Source organism: Pleurodeles waltl, chromosome 1_2 (assembly GCF_031143425.1).
Source record: "Pleurodeles waltl isolate 20211129_DDA chromosome 1_2, aPleWal1.hap1.20221129, whole genome shotgun sequence".
NCBI lineage: Eukaryota > Metazoa > Chordata > Amphibia > Caudata > Salamandridae > Pleurodeles > Pleurodeles waltl.
The window spans coordinates 571,489,251-571,506,357 of NC_090437.1; the positions used below are offsets into that span (position 1 = coordinate 571,489,251).

Sequence of the window (17,107 nt, forward strand, 5' to 3'; positions counted from 1 at the left end):
TTTGCAATAAAATGTACACTGGCATCAGTGTGCATTTATTGTGCTGAGAAGTTTGATACCAAACTTCCCAGTTTTCAGTGTAGCCATTATGGTGCTGTGGAGTTCGTGTTTGACAGACTCCCAGACCATATACTCTTATGGCTACCCTGCACTTACAATGTCTAAGGTTTGGTTTAGACACTGTAGGGGTACCATGCTCATGCACTGGTACCCTCACCTATGGTATAGTGCACCCTGCCTTAGGGCTGTAAGGCCTGCTAGAGGGGTGTCTTACCTATACTGCATAGGCAGTGAGAGGCTGGCATGGCACCCTGAGGGGAGTGCCATGTCGACTTACTCGTTTTGTCCTCACTAGCACACACAAGCTGGCAAGCAGTGTGTCTGTGCTGAGTGAGAGGTCTCCAGGGTGGCATAAGACATGCTGCAGCCCTTAGAGACCTTCCTTGGCATCAGGGCCCTTGGTACTAGAAGTACCAGTTACAAGGGACTTATCTGGATGCCAGGGTCTGCCAATTGTGGATACAAAAGTACAGGTTAGGGAAAGAACACTGGTGCTGGGGCCTGGTTAGCAGGCCTCAGCACACTTTCAATTGTAAACATAGCATCAGCAAAGGCAAAAAGTCAGGGGGCAACCATGCCAAGGAGGCATTTCCTTACATAAGGCAAACACCTTCATGATGTTTCCTTAACCTTTGCCACAGTTGTAAGCCTGGACATGCGTTTTGCCACCACTAGCAGACAACATAATATTCTGGTATCATCACTTGTTAAATTTCCTTTAATAAAGCTACTTCATGTGTCACTAAATTCTGGAGCTTGTTTGTTTAGCCTGTATTTTTACTCATTATTTAGCATAAATTTTATACTGAGGAACATTGCTTCCAATTAAGTTAGTTTTTCAGATTTGAACAGAACTATGAATGTAGCATTTGTCATTGAGCCTTCCAGTGTGTGCTGTCTGAGAAGACATTAGAAACTGTAATCATTTTAGCTGCAATGTATCCTTTATATCAAACCAGTGATTTAAATGTAGGGCATTTGACCTTTCTGCTCATAATCCTAAATCATATTTGTGGATTACCTGGATCTCAGAACCACCTGGAAAACTGTAGCCCGTTGACAATGTTTCAATAAGTGCACACTTATTCTGAGCTTGCTTGTGGGAGGGAGGGGGAAATGTAGGACTTTGTAGGCAATTTGGGAAAAGGTTTGCCAATTTTTGAGGACCTTCAACTTAATTTGTATTAGCACCTCTAATAGGACAACTTTTAACCTTTTTGGGTTTCTATTACACTTTGGAGGGATAGCTGGCACATTTACCAACATGTTTGCTTTCAGGTAAAATATACCTTCTGTTTAAAAACACACATATTAATCCAATCTGAAAGTATTTTGCTATATTCAAATTGTACTGACTTTTGTTCAGGAGAAAAAAAGAGAGTAACGTAAAATATTTACACTGTTCATGTGTCAATCTCTTTTCCAGTTTTGCTAGACTGGTTTGAACGCTTTTTGTCCCTGTGTACTGAGAAATCTATTTGGAATCCAATAAGTGTAACTTTAAAGGAATCGAAGTTAACTTCATCACCTCGTATGTCGTATTTCTGTTAAAATAAGTGAGCATTTCCTCAGACAACCTTTACCAATTTTGTTTGCCTCTTCTTGCTGCTTCATGTGCTCATATACAAACAGGAGGCGTCTACCCAATTAAACCCACTATACCTGGGTAGAATTTAAGCACAAAACCTGAAGTGGTCAAATAGTAGGGAAAAATACAGTTCCCTAATATCAAAAAATGAAACCGTAAATCAGTCACTGAAACTGCAATTTAATTACATACTCCTAATTCATTACATTTCACTCCAGCATAAGAATAGCCAATAGACTGTATAAAACATATAATACAGATGAATCAACGTACAAACAAACAATTAATTCCATAAAACATATGGTCCTTTATTCATCTCCTCATTTCAAAACAGTGTGGTTATCACCAATATTTTCAACATAAATCAACATCAAAGAGATGGTTGCATCATCTAACACATCTCTATGTCCTCTTTATTTCTATCCATGTTTAAAGAAAGATGTGTTCAAAAATCCTTGTAGGGAGCATATAGTTTCCTCGCAACCTCTCTTAACACACAAAAGGGTGACACATTTCAGCCCACTTTAAGTACGGGCCTCATCAGGACTAGCGGAGAGAGAGGTACCTATTAAAATACAAACAAAATAAATTACCAAACAAACAACTTTAAACCATTAAAAACCTCCACCGTGAGGAATTCTGTTGAGACTTAAAACCACAAAAAGGTGTCTCTGCAAACTGACCTCATTAGTAACTTCTTGATTCTCACGCTCAACTGAGTGGTGATCATTAAATATAGAAGCCCTCTGAGTGCCTGGTCTCTTAAGCGGGCATTTCCTTCCATGTGAAAGCAATTTGCAGTGCTGCAGTAACTAACACCCCATGCCAGACAATCGACATATGTACCTGTTTTCATTGACTCATGGTCAGACTGAAACTTGACCAAAAACACCTCCTTTCTATAGGCAAACCGAATGCAAAGCCAGAGTTTAAGAGAAATATTTCACTTTTCAAATTGTACTGACTTTTGTTCAGGAGAAAAAAAGAGAGTAACGTAAAATATTTACATTTTTCATGTGTCAATTTATTTTCCAGTTTTGCTAGACTAGTCCCTGTGTACTGAGAAATCTTTTTGGAATCCAAGTGTCACTAAAGGAATCCAAATAACTTCATCACCTTGTCGTAGTTCTGTTAAATTAAGTGAGCATTTCGTCAAACAAACTTTATTTAATTTTTTTGCCTCTTCTTGCTGCTTCATATGCTAATATAAACACAAATTGTGAAACATTAAATGAATAATATATCAAATTATGATGAAGGTATCTATACCTGGAATTCATACTTGAAGTGATATTGACACTACAACATACGGCACTCTGCTTTACATGGATTAGTGAAAAAGAGGAATATTTTCCCAATTGGTAATGCATTTTACAAGGATCAACTATCGTCACATGAAATGCCATGTTTTTTCATTGCTCAGTTTGCCTTGGAAGCAAGGAACCTAAGTGCAGCATGTCTACTGACTATCATATCTATCAGATCTCATGGCCTTAAAGAGACAGGGTAAACATGTCTCCATGCCCAATCAAAAATGTGGTACCTGGAAAATGTGTGAATTGTTCAATATTTGGGCACATGTTCAGCGGTTAACCTAATTTTGATGATACAACTACAAACAAAGCTAGAAAGAGAGAAAGATAGACCAGCAACTTTCTAATATGAGGAATTTGTAGAAGATGACCCCCACCCCAGAGTATAGAAAGCAAGCAGGTACATAAGGATGTATCTTCCATCCGGTCAGTCCCACTGGTAGTGTGATGTCTCAATGCATGACAACTTAAATATGATGTTCTATTCTGAAAGATATATTGAAACAAAGTCAAGCTTCCTGTACTGAAAAATAGATCACTTGCCATAACCCATCTAGGACCTCATACCAGAGCAATTCTGCAGTCAATATTTAAAACAGGGAGAATTTTGCATACAGTTCACTAATAAAGAAAGCAGCTGGAGGTACTTTTGTTTACCTACAGCATCAAAAACAGTGAAGCATCAATCCAATGACTTATTTTCTGAATTTATTGTGGCAGGATAAATCAAATATCCAAATCATTAGGCGGAGGAGGGGACTGCTACCACCCCTATACTCTCCAAATTATTGGAGTATAGCTTCAGCCAAAGGCCCTATATTTATTCTACAAACGTTACCCGTACGTCAGTAAGAAACTGCCCTTTTTTAAGGGATTGCTGAACTGCACAGCAACAAAAAAATGTCTCAGCTGGTTAGCGTCTGATATCTGGGGTGACCTGTCAGGCATAGGTTTGAATATTGGAATTTCTAACTCGGCATAGTATCCTTTTGAGGTTGATAAAATGAGTAAAGGGTGAAGTAGTATAATTTATTTTTGTTAGTGCGACATTAAAAACACATAGTTATTTCATTTCAGTCAACGAAAATGCTACTGAAGCTTGTCTCCTTATAAACAGAATAGAATGCTAGTTTGTATATGATTGTGCTTTGTGGGTTGAAAAAATAATTTTGATTAACTTAGGCCATCCAAGCCTTTGTTTTCTTTTACTTTCTGATGCATATGGTTTTGTGTTCCACCGCGATAACTGTACAAATTACAAGTACCAGAATACAGAGTTAAAACAGGATGCCAGATATGCAGCACAAAAAGTCAGATGCAGGCGGTTTGGTTCAAGGGAAACAAGGATATTTCTCTGTCATCAGAGCTTTCAACTTTTCCAGTTCCGAGCATGAGTAACTCATCCAATAAAGGGTGTTTCTTTGCTGTCCTATACTTGTAGTCCTGAATGGAGCAGAATGCAAAGTAAAACCCAGGGCTGAATGAGGTACTTTAGAATGTATTGTTGAATCTAGAGAGACCTGTGACACTGGCTCAAATAGTAGCATGAATGTGGTAGTTATGTTTTATATTGTACATGTGAGCAAGCTTGCGCGTACATAACATGTTTACTTACATATGTGCTTCACATTCGGGAGCAAATGGTTATGCCTAGCCAGGCGATGTTTTTCAGCTGCTGGGACCACAAGCAGACACTGGACACTCTGGGTTGTGGATGTCAATCACTTAAAAAAAACTTTGGATTTAATTTCATTACGTCTTCGCCACTTTCTTCAACTTGGCAACAAGGCAGCAAGCCTACTCCTCCGACACCCACCAACCTGTTTTGGCTCTTTTCAAGCCTTCTGACGTCTCCGTTCGTCTTCTCCTGCTGCAGTGGCATCTGTCTCTGCCCCATCCTCAATGCAACCAGACCCGGTCCTTGGCTTCTTGTTACAGAGGCCCGCGAGCCCACACACAATCCTCAGCTTCTTGTCACGGAGCCTCCTACACCAGATTTCGACATTTTTTCACCACTCAAGCTGCTTTGTGATGCGCGTATGAGAGACATGCGCTTGCACATACAAGGGAACGTGCACGCGCACAAGCCCGTGTTTAAGCTAAAACGCGTGCTCGTGCTCCATTACAACACTTCAGACTGCGTGGCAAATAAGCTTTAAGCAGCATTGAACATTTGTTTGTTCACGTGCTTCTCCCCCAATGCACCTCTTGATTAAAGTATATTCTTTACAGTGCTCCACTGTTTTTAGCCTAACTGTAAGTGTGATCACATAATTTTATTGAATAATACTTTTGGTTACATTTTGAATCGCACTTATGGCCACATCGCAGCATATTTCCCTGCCTCCTTCTCCTTACTTGCAACATCCTTGCAAACCAACTATTAAATGGCTTATAATTTTTGAAAACCATTTAATAGCCATTGACGCGGCGACCTTTGCACCAAATTGGAAAGTTGCAATTTTATATAGTTGTATTGGTTACGCAGCACTGCAGGTCTTTGATAATTTGCCTCCCATGCCAGCACCGCGGGGAGCAGGTGATAATACTGATATCTGGAACTCATATAAAGAAGCTTTGGTGCGTTTAGATAAACAGTATGCTAAGGAACCAAGCATAATGTTGGAAAGAGACAACTTATTTAAAAGAAAACAGGGCACAAATGAAGGAGGTGAGGAATTTATTGCCGAACTGAGGGTGCTGGCAGCCACGTGTGATTTTGGAGCCAATTGTGATATATATCAACAATTTGTTTTTTTCATGTTCTCTAAAAAGATACAGGAACGCTTACTCAGTTGCATAAATACAACACTATTGGAAACCACAGATTTAGCAAGGGGCATTGAGAGGTCTATGATATCTACTAAGGCTATACAAGACAATCACTCTGGTAATACTCCACAAATGTCAAATGATGAATCTTATGATTCTATTAAAGCACTAAAAGTGGGGAGTAAAATCATAAAGCAGTCTGCAAAAAGGAGTACAGTCATTTGCTATAGGTGTGGGTCAAAAAACGTCAGTAATAACCCTAACTGCCCAGCTAGTGGAAAAACTGCTTATTTTGCAAAAAAAAAAAAAGGGTCATTTCCAGGTACTATGCAAAAGCATTAAAAAGAATACTCACATTAATAGTGTTGATGTTCAAGAAAACGTGGATGTGGCTACAGAGAAATTGTCTAACCTCATTTTTACTACTGAATGTAATTCTATTATGGATGAACATACTATTAAGGGTCCATTGTGCCTATCACTAATTGATAATGTACAAATTCAGGTTATGGCTGATTCGGCTCCACTAATTACCATTATCTCTGATGTGACTTTTAATAAAAATCGGAGTGAAGAAATCAAATCATTTTAATGAGTTATGATGTGTCTCCAAAGGCTTTTGGAGAATTTGATGTTGAAATGTTGGAATATTTTGTTTCTAGGGCAAAATGTTTAGGTAGGCACATCACTACAAAAATATACGTTGCTGTCAGAGGACAAAACATCACTGGCTGGCTAGATTTTGCCAAGATGGGCCTATATTTAATACCTGGTACAGAAAATCCTATTGTGGTTGGTGAAGCACCTATGGATTATGTGCATGGAAAACCTGAAGTTATGAATATTGCTGAGGATACTCACTTTTTATACATACAAAAATTAGTCAATCAGTATCCAGATGACTTTTCTGATTAAACTGTCATAGGTTTAACTCATCAGATTCTGTTAAAACCTGGAGCATAACCAGTGGTCCACAAGGCACGTCCCCAACCGTTGAGTGCAAGAAAGGAAGTCAAAGCTACCCTCAAAGCTCTATGTTCTGATGGGGTGATAGAACCTCGTGACTCAGATGAATGGCTTTCACCCATTGTCATAGTTGGTTAAAAAAAAATCTGGAGAGGTGAGGTTATGTGCAGACTAGTGCTAACTGAATAAGAATATCCTTATTGACTGCCATCCACTTTCAAAGATACAGGGGTTGTTGGCGAAACTGGGTGAAGCAAAAGTTTTTTTCATTATTGACTTACGCTCAGCATACCATCAAGTCCTGCTTACGGCTGAGTCACAAGAAGTTACCTCATGTATTTCTCCTTTTGGTACATTTAAATATCTCAAATTACCTTTTGTCCTGTTCTCGGCAGCTAGTGCCTTCCAGAGGCTAATGAATAATCTATTGGAAGACAGTCAAGATTCTACGAAGATTATATTTTAGTCTTTGAAAGTAACTGGGAAGAGCATACTGCAAAAATTCACAAAGTTTTAACCAAATTGTCTAATACGGGTATGGTAATTAGGAAAGAAAAATGTAAATATGGCACACAGGAACTAGAGCACTTAGGACACACAATTTAATCGGATGGGATTAAACCAAAGTTTTCTTTAATCAAAGCAATACATGATGCTCCATCACCAGTGGATAAAGACGCTCTGTATTCATTTCTATGGTTGGCAGAGTATTATGCCCATTTTGTGCATGGATATGCACAAACAGTGGAACCACTTTGAGACTTATTCAGACAAGATTCCACATATACTTGGTCTGAACTTACAGAATTCTTCAACAAAGTAAAGAATCTAATTGTAAAAGCTCCTGCCTTATTTCCATTTTAGGATGATTGCAAAAGATTTATCAGTGTGGATACCAGCATGACAATCATTGGTGCTGTTCTAGGACAATGGATAAATATCACTGACTTCTGAAACACACTGTAGTACTATTAAACAAGAAGCACTCGCGGGTGTATGGGCAGTTCACAAATTTAAAACATATATTTGGGGACGTGAGTTTGAACTTTTCATAGATCATAAACCATTCATGCACCTAATCGGTGGTTCTGGGTCAACAAAGCTTCAGCAAGATTAATACATCTACTATCCAAATTACAAGAATATAATCTGATTGTCAACTATTTACTAGGAGGTAAAACTTTCAGGGCTGTCTGTTTGTCCCACATGTCCCTGGAGAGTGAGCAAGACCCAGATATCCTGGAGGAAACAGTGTGTTTTATTTCTGCCCTTGATGCTGTAGTGGAGTGTAGAAATGTTTGTATTTCTGAACAAATGTGGCAGGATGAGAGCTCTAAGGAAACTGAACTTGACCAGGTAAACAGTTGTATAGTGAATGGTTGGCCAGAGAATGCAAACTTATCAGGTTATTTAAAATGTTTTGCACAAGTAGCTAATGAGCAATCAGTGATGAATGACATGGTTTTGCGCCATGACTTATTTATTCCACTCAGGAAACCGAGAAAATAAATCTTTAGTAACGCATATCAAGGTCATCTGGTAACTAATAGGACATGTAAGCATATTAAAAAATACTATTGGTGGCCCTGCCTTGAGACACAAGTGAAATACATGACTGACAATTGTGCAGAATGCTTATCTGACAAGAATTGGAAAACCATGAATGACTCCCTTCATCCTGTTCCATTTCCTGATTCGCCGTGGGATAAGGTTGGTGTGGATTTGTCCGAACTATATGGAGTCCTTCATAATAATTGTCAATTTTTGATAATATTGATAGATTATCTTTTCAAATGGGTGCACTATCCATTTTGTGTTTCTCCCAGCACTGATAATGCTATATCATTTCTTAAACGTGAATTTGCAATAGAAGGATCCACAAAGTTTATTGTTACTGATAATGGTACACATTTTGTGTCCAATAAAATGTGCTCTTTCTTAGGCAGTAATAATATTCAACGCCTTAAAGTGGCATTGTATTCCCCCACCTCTAATAGTTCAGTTGAGAGGGCAAATAGAATAATAAAAGAGGGGAGCCAAACAGCCATTGCAACAGGAAAGAATGTTCAAGAATTAATAATTGACAAAAGTTGGAACTATAATACAACAGCACATAGTACCACAGGCGTTTTACCATTTACCTTAGTTAGATTGAGGAAATAACATACCAACTTATGTCCTGAATGGTTAAGGTGCAGAGGAAAATACAGTGAAGATAACTGTGCTTTCAAAGATGCTCGGGATGAAATGCAAGTATTGAAAAAAATAAAATGAAATGAAACAACATTTTGACACAGGTAAAACGTGTGTTAAAAATATACATGTTGGTGATTGGGTTCTCATTAAAAACCCAAGAGAAGTTAGAAAAGGCTTATCAAAATTTTCAGTTCCAGTGCAGGTAAAGAGAGTTTCGAAGAGTTGGGCTCTTTTGGAAGATAAAGGGTGGTGGAACATAAGAAATTTGGTATGTTTAACCTCCTCAAAAGCAGATCTAATAAAGAAGAGACATCAGGGAGAGAATGATCAATGTGATTTGCCTAATTGGTTGCAGTTTAATCAACAGATCATTAATTCTGCCCATTATCTCTTCTTCCGTAAAAAAGAGCTTGCTTGTTCAAGAATTGAACCTCATGTAATTTAGTTTTAGTCACGAGGCAAATGTTTAACATTGTTTTGTTAAAGGAAGGAAATGCTGTTATGTTTTAAATTGTAATGTATGCATGGGCAAGCTCACACGTACATAACATGTTTACTTACATATGTGCTCCACATTCGGGAGCGAACAGTTATGGCGAGCCAGGCAATGCCTTTCAGTTGCTGGGATCACTGGATCTTTGCAATCCTATACTTGTAGTCCTGAATGCTGCAGAAAGCAAAGCAAAACCAGTGGTCGAAGTGGACGGGATAGGAGGGGCACAACGTGCTCCTACTATTTTAACATATGAAAAAACGTTCCCTTACTTTTTTGGGAAAGTCAACCGTCCCATGACGGTATATTCCAATATTAAATGCTTCTGCTAAAGTGTCATTCACAGAGTCTCCTGTGCTGGGAAACCGAAGGCCAGCAGACAGCTTAACAATAAACAAGACTTCTTGTCAGGGTGCCTTCTTGACTGAAAGAAATGCAAACATGTGCAACTGATTAATCTGGATATGTGAATGGTGCAATAGAGTCAGTACTGGTTTTAGTTGATGGAACTTCTTGGCGCTTTGGGATGACAAAGATTTACTTTTTTTGAGTGGTAGTGTAAAGGAGGATCAGCTGAGCTGTGAAGTGCTTGCTTTTAAGAGACAGCAATATTTTTTTTAAAATGCATCATGTGCGGACTGGGTAACACTATATTTTGGAAGCATCATTTTGTGCATTTAGTAGAAGCCTATCTTACGCCGTGTGTAGTGGAAGTTTAAAATAACGACTTACATATTCACAGTGCTTTCTGTCACAGGCTGTGACCTCGTAGCACTAAAAATACATAAATCACTATTCTCCACTGCACCAAGATTTAAGTCTGTCTCTCTCTCTCTGGTTACACCCAGACCTCTGGAATGCATAAATTAATAGAGGTTTCACAGTGTAGTATGGTGCATTTGTCACTGATTAACTTAACTTTTTCAATGTATTTCTCATTTAAGCTGCGTGCTTTGTATGTAGCTACCTTAAGGTGATAATCCAAAAACAAATTCTGAATATTTTATTTTTTATCCACACCTTTGTCCCTGCCTCCACATTCATTGACCTCGCCCCATTGCATGCAGTATCACAGTTCCCATACTTTGTTTTTATGCACTTTGACCACTTAGTAAAACCCTGGGCTGAATAAGGTACTTAAGAACGGATCTGTAAATTTAGAGAGCCCTGTGAAACTGCCTCAAATAGTAGCATGAACGTGGTCCAGACAGACTTTTGAGCACTTTCTCCAAACTCCCCTGTTCATGTCGGACACGGAAAGGCAGAACCCAGGTGAAGTGGCCCTGACGAGATATTCTCATTGACATTCTCAGGCTGGCAGGATATCCTCTGACTGTCTATACTGCCACACTGCCATCTCTTCTGCTCTGAGCTGCCCCTGTCCTCTTCTACGCCGTATAACTTGGATAGGCTTCACCAACCAACATCCCTGGAGAGGACGCACATGAGTTCTGAAGGTAAGAGTACTTTAGAGCTACACTATTTGCAGAAAGTGGTATATAAATAAAATGGAAAGTTTAGCTGAGATGAACGGAGGACTGCAGTACTGACAACGGGATCCCATGGTCAGCAGATGCATATTATGTCTATATGTGTGTGACCCATACGAGCCAGGCCGTCCAGCTGTGTACTTCTGATACACATGCGGACTCAACTGTTGTATTCACATGTGTTAGACTGAAGTGTGCATAGACAGGAATTTCGGAGCATTTTTATAAATGGTATGCTTCGCATATACACTTCAGGAGTATTGACGTTATTTTAAAGTCCTTTCTAAACCACTATGTTGCACAAAAGTAAGATTTATCTTAAGTTATTTCATTTCAATAACATCACTCCGTCGTTCCTATCATGAGAAAGTACAATTGAAAGACACCTTCGGTAATGTAATAGTAACCGTCATACCTGCAAACAGCATGCCCACAACGGGATTGAAACAGCATCTATGTTTGAGTCAAGTTGAGAGTAACTGCATGCATGCAAAGTTAAGAATTAGGATACTTTTCTGTCCAGTTATTGATAATAAAGGTAGTTTGGCGTGCCTTCTCGCGACGTCATCAACTATGCCAAATAGTACTCCAAAGAATTTGAACAACTTGAAATTACTGCCTATAGAGAATCCACACCCCCACAGTCCCTACGACTTACAAGACCCCCTGAGCCTAAAGATAAGGCAATCGGTGTGCACCCGACCACTGACAAGCATCTTCTCTTCTGGTGGAAAGGTGTGCCTAGACCCTCCGCCTGCAAAATGCACGCAAGAAAACAAAACACAACGCTCTACCTCTCTATGTCTGCATGCGACGCAAATAAGCAAGACGTGTTCGACTTCCTTGTCACGTGACTCAGCAGAACTACTAGGTTCCTTCCTCTAATGTGAAGCAATCACTTCCCTTGGATACACTACACTTGAGGAAAGATTTCCTTAGCAACGACGTTGCACACGTCGGTCATGTGACAAGTATAGGTGTAAGCGGTTAATTTCAGAAATACAGCTCGGTAGGCAGACAGGCGAAGGCACCAGCTAGTAAGTGGCACGGCGAAAGCAGGGTGCTAGACAGGTATGGAAAATTAGATAGCGTCTGGGGAAGCTTATGACTGTATGGAGAGCACAGTATGCGTTGTGTGAGTGTTTAGTTGAGGTGTTTGTATGCATCTGACCTGTCCTTGCTAGGTTGGCATCAGAGTGGGGAGTCCGAGTGGCGGGCTTGGTCGGTGGAAGAGATAGTAGTCTTTGGAGTGTGTCAATAACTTCTGTTCTCACCTTTTTCATCTGCAGTCTATAACTCTGTTAGCCCCTACTCTCTTTGCCTCCCTTTGTATTTCTGAAATCCCTCATTTGCATGTTTGACAAGTCACCGCCTTCCTCTTTCCCAGGGCTTTAGGTGGGCGGGTCAGTTCTAAAAAGCAGGTGCTGAGACCGGTCCCCATCTCCTTTTTTTATGCTCTTACCCTCTGGGTGAAAAGAAAATCTTAACTTGGCAGCAGGCCACCCAAAACTGCCTTTGATGCAACTTCAAAGAGACTCGTTATAGTTCTTTTACAGTCTCTTCATTTTAGAACTGAAGCATTTTGAATATTTTATACAACGAAACCACTATTGATTATTTATCTTATGCAACTAACAACCTTTGACAAAGCCATTAGTCCTGGCTTGTTGTTGGTGTAATGTTACTTGCATTATATATCTTGATGCAATGACAGAAAGAAGCAGCAAAATACCAGTTGGGTGACACACTATGCTAAGCACAGATTTTTAGCTTAGGTGTGGTTAAGAAACTGTTTTGTTTACCTTTGAATCCAATGTAATGAGGTTAAGTTAGAACGTGTGTGCGCAATGGTCAACAGTGAGCCACTGGAAATTCCAGGATATCAGTTGTTCCCTGGAGGCTGCTGCGAGCAGTCATGCTGGTCTTTTATTCACAATAAGTCCTCTTATCTTTACCTGGATGTGTGTAGTGTAATGTGCAGACTTTAACAATTTTGGCGACAAGCGGCGTACAGCCTGTATGTAGAAGAACCCTCATTTACTTGCCCTACATATTCAAGATAGTGAATAACAGAAAGACCAGCACGACCGCTCGCAGCAGCCTCCAGCCAGTAAGGATAAATTGAGGTGCTTCTTAAGGTTGGCCAAATTTTATGCAAAATGCTTTAGAAACTTTTTGGAAAAAAACGTACAATTTACGTCAACTATTAAAAAAACAAAGTAAGATTCAATTGGTCTAAGGAGCAAGAGTAAGAGTTTGAATATATAAAAAGTAAAAAGCAAATCTGCAGAAAATTTACATGGTTTTGACCCTAACCTTAAGAGCATACTCCCCTCAGATTGTAGCAATAAAGGTCTAGGTGCTGTGATCCACCAGGTAGACAACAAAGGTAATGAGTATACAGTAGCTTTCACTTCAAGAGCACTTACTCTATCAGAAGAGAGATACTCTGTCATTGAGAAGGAGACACTAGTGATTGTGTGGGGTTTGGAACATATTAGAAATGTTATTTGGGGATATAAAGTTGAGGTTAGGTGTGACCACAAGCCTCTAGCAAAACTCTTGACCCTCAAGGGTTTACTCAATGCCACTCACAGGATAGCGAGAATGTTTCTGAGGTTAATGGATTTTTGGTACAAGGTGTTCTATGTATCTGAAATCAAGAATAGAGTGGCTGATTGCTTAAACAGGCTTCTAAAGCAAGATTGTAAGAGCTTTTGGGAAGTGCGTCACAAATAGACAATAATGGATGGAACTATTTTGTGAGGTGCAAGGGTGGTACCACCCAAGGGACTGAGAAATACCATAATTAAATTGTGCCATGAAGGACATCTGGGCATAGTAAAGAGTAAAAAGAAAATCGGAGCAGTTATTGGTGGTCAGAGATCGACTTTGCGGTAGAGAGGATTATCAGAGAATGTGATTTGTATAAGGGAGCTGATGAATCTCAAGTAGTAATGAGACCACCCCTACATCCTATGTTTGTCCTGACATGCCATTGGAAACCACACGAGTTGATATTATGGGCCCAGTGTGTGAAGAAGATGGTAGTAATTGGTATGTCTTTGTAATCATGGGCTATTACTCTAAATGGGCTAAAGCAGATTTTGTTTGTGATATCAGTGCTGATACCGTAGTAGCATTCCTTGAAGGTGTCTTTCAAAGGAAGGTCTCTATATCTCTATATCTTATCTTGTCAGACAATGGAGTGCAGTTAAAGAGTGGAATTATGAAATATTTTTTTAGCGCAGAATGGCATTAAGCACAAATTAACTTCCTTATACCATCCCAGTGGTAATGGATAAGTTGAGAGATTCAATAGAGTGATTAATGGATCTTTACAAATGGCAAGAAGTAAGAATTTGAGCTGTAAAGTAAGCATAAAAATCACTGTCTTGATGTATCGCACAACACCTACTGTGACCTGATTCAGCCCATTCACAATCATGAGAGGGAGTGTTCCTTACATGAAGGATAACCAAGGTTGGCTGGGGAAGTCCAGATTATTAAATTGGTCACCTACTGAAGTAAAGGAAAATATTTTGGGTGCTCAAAAAGAATACAAAATATATGAGGATTGTAGAAACGGGGATAGTGAATGCAAGATAAAGGAAGGAGATCTAGTCTGGGTGAAACTACAATTTAAGTAAGCAAGGGTGATGCAAAGTTTTCCAAGCCCTTAGAAGTTAGAGAGATTTTTAACAATTTTGTGAGATTAGAAGATGGCAAGGTCTGTCACGAGTCACCTAACAAAATGAAGGAAAGGAAGAGGAAATGGAAGGAGAAAATGAGCAAGATGGATTGTGGACGTTTGAGGATGAAGATGCGTCGACTGATTCAGGACGGTTGTTAAGAAAAAATGATAAAGATAGTAATGAAAATAGTGCAAGTAGTGGGGAGCTTGTAGAAAGTAATGTACACGAAGAGACGGGGGAAAGTAGAACTCCGAATGCTTCATTGAGTAGCAGATATTGAAGAGGAATCAAATTACCTGCTTATCTGCACGATTATGTTGCTTTATTGATATATACACACAATCTTTCAAGGTTTCATCTTTTTATGTTATGACCTATATACTTGCAAGATAGTATTGCTTTACATATGTAAACATTTCAGTAGTTTATATTGTTGTATGTTATGCTATGATTACAATGTTCCCAATTGGTTATGTATTATTTTTATTTAAATATTTTAGAGTATTAAGTTGTGAATTGCATTAAGAGGGAATATGTGCTGTATTTACCTTTGAATCCAGTCTAATGAGGTTAAGTTAGAACGTGTGCACGCGATGGTCACCAGTGAGCCACTGAACATTCCAGGATGTCAGTTGCTCCCTGGAGGCTACTGCGAGCAGTCATGCTAGTCTTTTATTCACAATAAATCCTCTTATCTTTACCTGGATGTGCATAGTGTAATGTGCAGACTCGACAGCCATGCCCTTCATCACATCAGCCACGCCCCCTTGAGAGACCCCCCCAAGTGTTTTCATCCCACTTAAAGCCCTGCTCTTTCCCAGCTGTCTTTTCAATTGTCCCTTTTGCATGTACTTTCTTGCGTCACCTCTTTTTCAGTGGTTCCTTTTCCATAAACACATGCACTCTGTGTCCCTCACATGTAAACGCAGGATGTTGTTGTTTCCTTTCTGTCACTGTCAGTATTTTGACAACAGTGTAACACATTCAGACACTTTAACATAAAACTGTAATTGCAGTTGCCACATATGTGACCATTGCCTGTGTCCTCTGAAGAGTGGCCAAGGGTTTGGTCAGCATGTAGTCATAACACGTTTATGGCACACTGATTGGCACTGTGAGACACTTACACTGCCTGCAGCCTCAACTCTAGAGCTCTAAATCGTGCTCCATCTTGAACACCCCTCGACAATGTGAACTCACCCAGATATTTAGGGTCAAATGAATTTATAGTTTGCACTATATAAGAGTCAGACGTTGCACGGAAAAAAACTACAGAAACACAATGTCTGCAAAATGCAAATACCTTTAGGAAGTGTAAGATGATGTGAAATGTAAACAGGAACTGGATTTCTCAGATGTCGTAAGGGGTTCTTTAAGTCACTGTGGAAAAACGGATCCAGGTTTTTGCCTGGAAAATGAATGTGCACGAAAGGACATGAATATCGGACCTGATTGGAACACGTTTAAAAAACTGTTTTTAACTATAGCTACACCTGAGACTTGGTAGGACCTGTCCTAGGTAAAGTCCTGCTCGTGTGCATACATACCTCTCAACATTTTGAAGTAGCCTGCTGGATGAGATTTCAGGATGTGGTCTCATGCCTGACAACACTTACTTTGTGCTTGAGACTTCAATTTTTTACTCAAAAATGCCAATTTTCTTATCTGTCAACTCATCCTCATTTCGTCAGTGTTGCACCCTTTTCACTCATATTCACCCTCCTTGTATGTAAATCCAACAAAATTGCTATTTTTCTAAAGATTCTCACCTGCCACTTTTGCTTTATACTTAGAAAAAAAAATTGGTTACTCTTAGCGAAGACTGCAATCCATAATAGATAAAAAAATATGCTGGTGAACCCTATTCATCCTACTGCAATGCTGAACAAGTTATTAGTTAATTGCCAGAACTCAAGTGATAGCACTAAGAAAAGTTGTACAAGAGGCAGAAATCCATACAGCATGTCACCTTTGCCCAGATTCTTGCCTCACGACTGTTGTGGTGATCGGCAGACTTGTTTGTATGTTTTGAAGGCATCCACCTTTTAATAGACAGGAGCATGGTGTATTAAAATATCCATGCTTAAGTTTTGTTTTGAAAGATAACCTTGAAGCCCGGCTTTTTATGCTTGAGCTTGGAGATCTGCCACAGGGGGGCCAATTGCATCAAGTGCCTGTATTTCCTTACCTCATTGGGCACTGCTCATCTTCACCATTTTCCATTAGAGTTAATTAACTCATTTGTTTTGTTATCAGCATTTTTATAGCGTGGTAATCGCCCATGAGGGTATCCAGGCACTAGGATGCAGGAATGTGAGGCCATCCCTGGGGGCTTACTCGAAAAGCCAGTTATTCAGCTTCTTTGGGAAAGTCAAGAAGAGAGGAGGAAGCTCTGATGTAGGAGCACGTTCCAAGCTTTAGCGGGCAGATACAAGAAGGCACAAACACCTTACTTTGCTTGTGTGTGGAGTGTGGGCCAGTTAGAGACCGGCAGAGCGGAGGTATCTGGAAGGTTAGTGGAAGTGAATGCAGCT

General features: G+C 39.6%; 2 protein-coding genes across 9 annotated transcripts in view; one reads left to right on the forward strand and one right to left on the reverse strand.

Annotated features, from left to right (window-relative positions):
- Positions 1 to 11,735, reverse strand: part of LOC138301652 (UPF0462 protein C4orf33 homolog) — a 48,235-nt gene extending 36,500 nt beyond the window's left edge. For 2 of the 4 annotated variants that reach the window (XR_011205114.1, XM_069242169.1), the window contains exon 1: positions 11,537 to 11,663. The gene's annotated coding sequence lies outside the window, so the exon portion shown is untranslated. The other 2 variants (XM_069242176.1, XM_069242183.1) reach the window with 2 other exon arrangements.
- A 106-nt stretch (positions 11,736 to 11,841) lies between these two features.
- Positions 11,842 to 17,107, forward strand: part of SCLT1 (sodium channel and clathrin linker 1) — a 419,430-nt gene continuing 414,164 nt past the window's right edge. For 2 of the 5 annotated variants that reach the window (XM_069242146.1, XM_069242157.1), the window contains exon 1: positions 11,882 to 11,949. The gene's annotated coding sequence lies outside the window, so the exon portion shown is untranslated. Of the gene's footprint in view, positions 11,950 to 17,107 lie in introns of all 5 variants that reach the window. The other 3 variants (XM_069242161.1, XM_069242151.1, XM_069242154.1) reach the window with 3 other exon arrangements.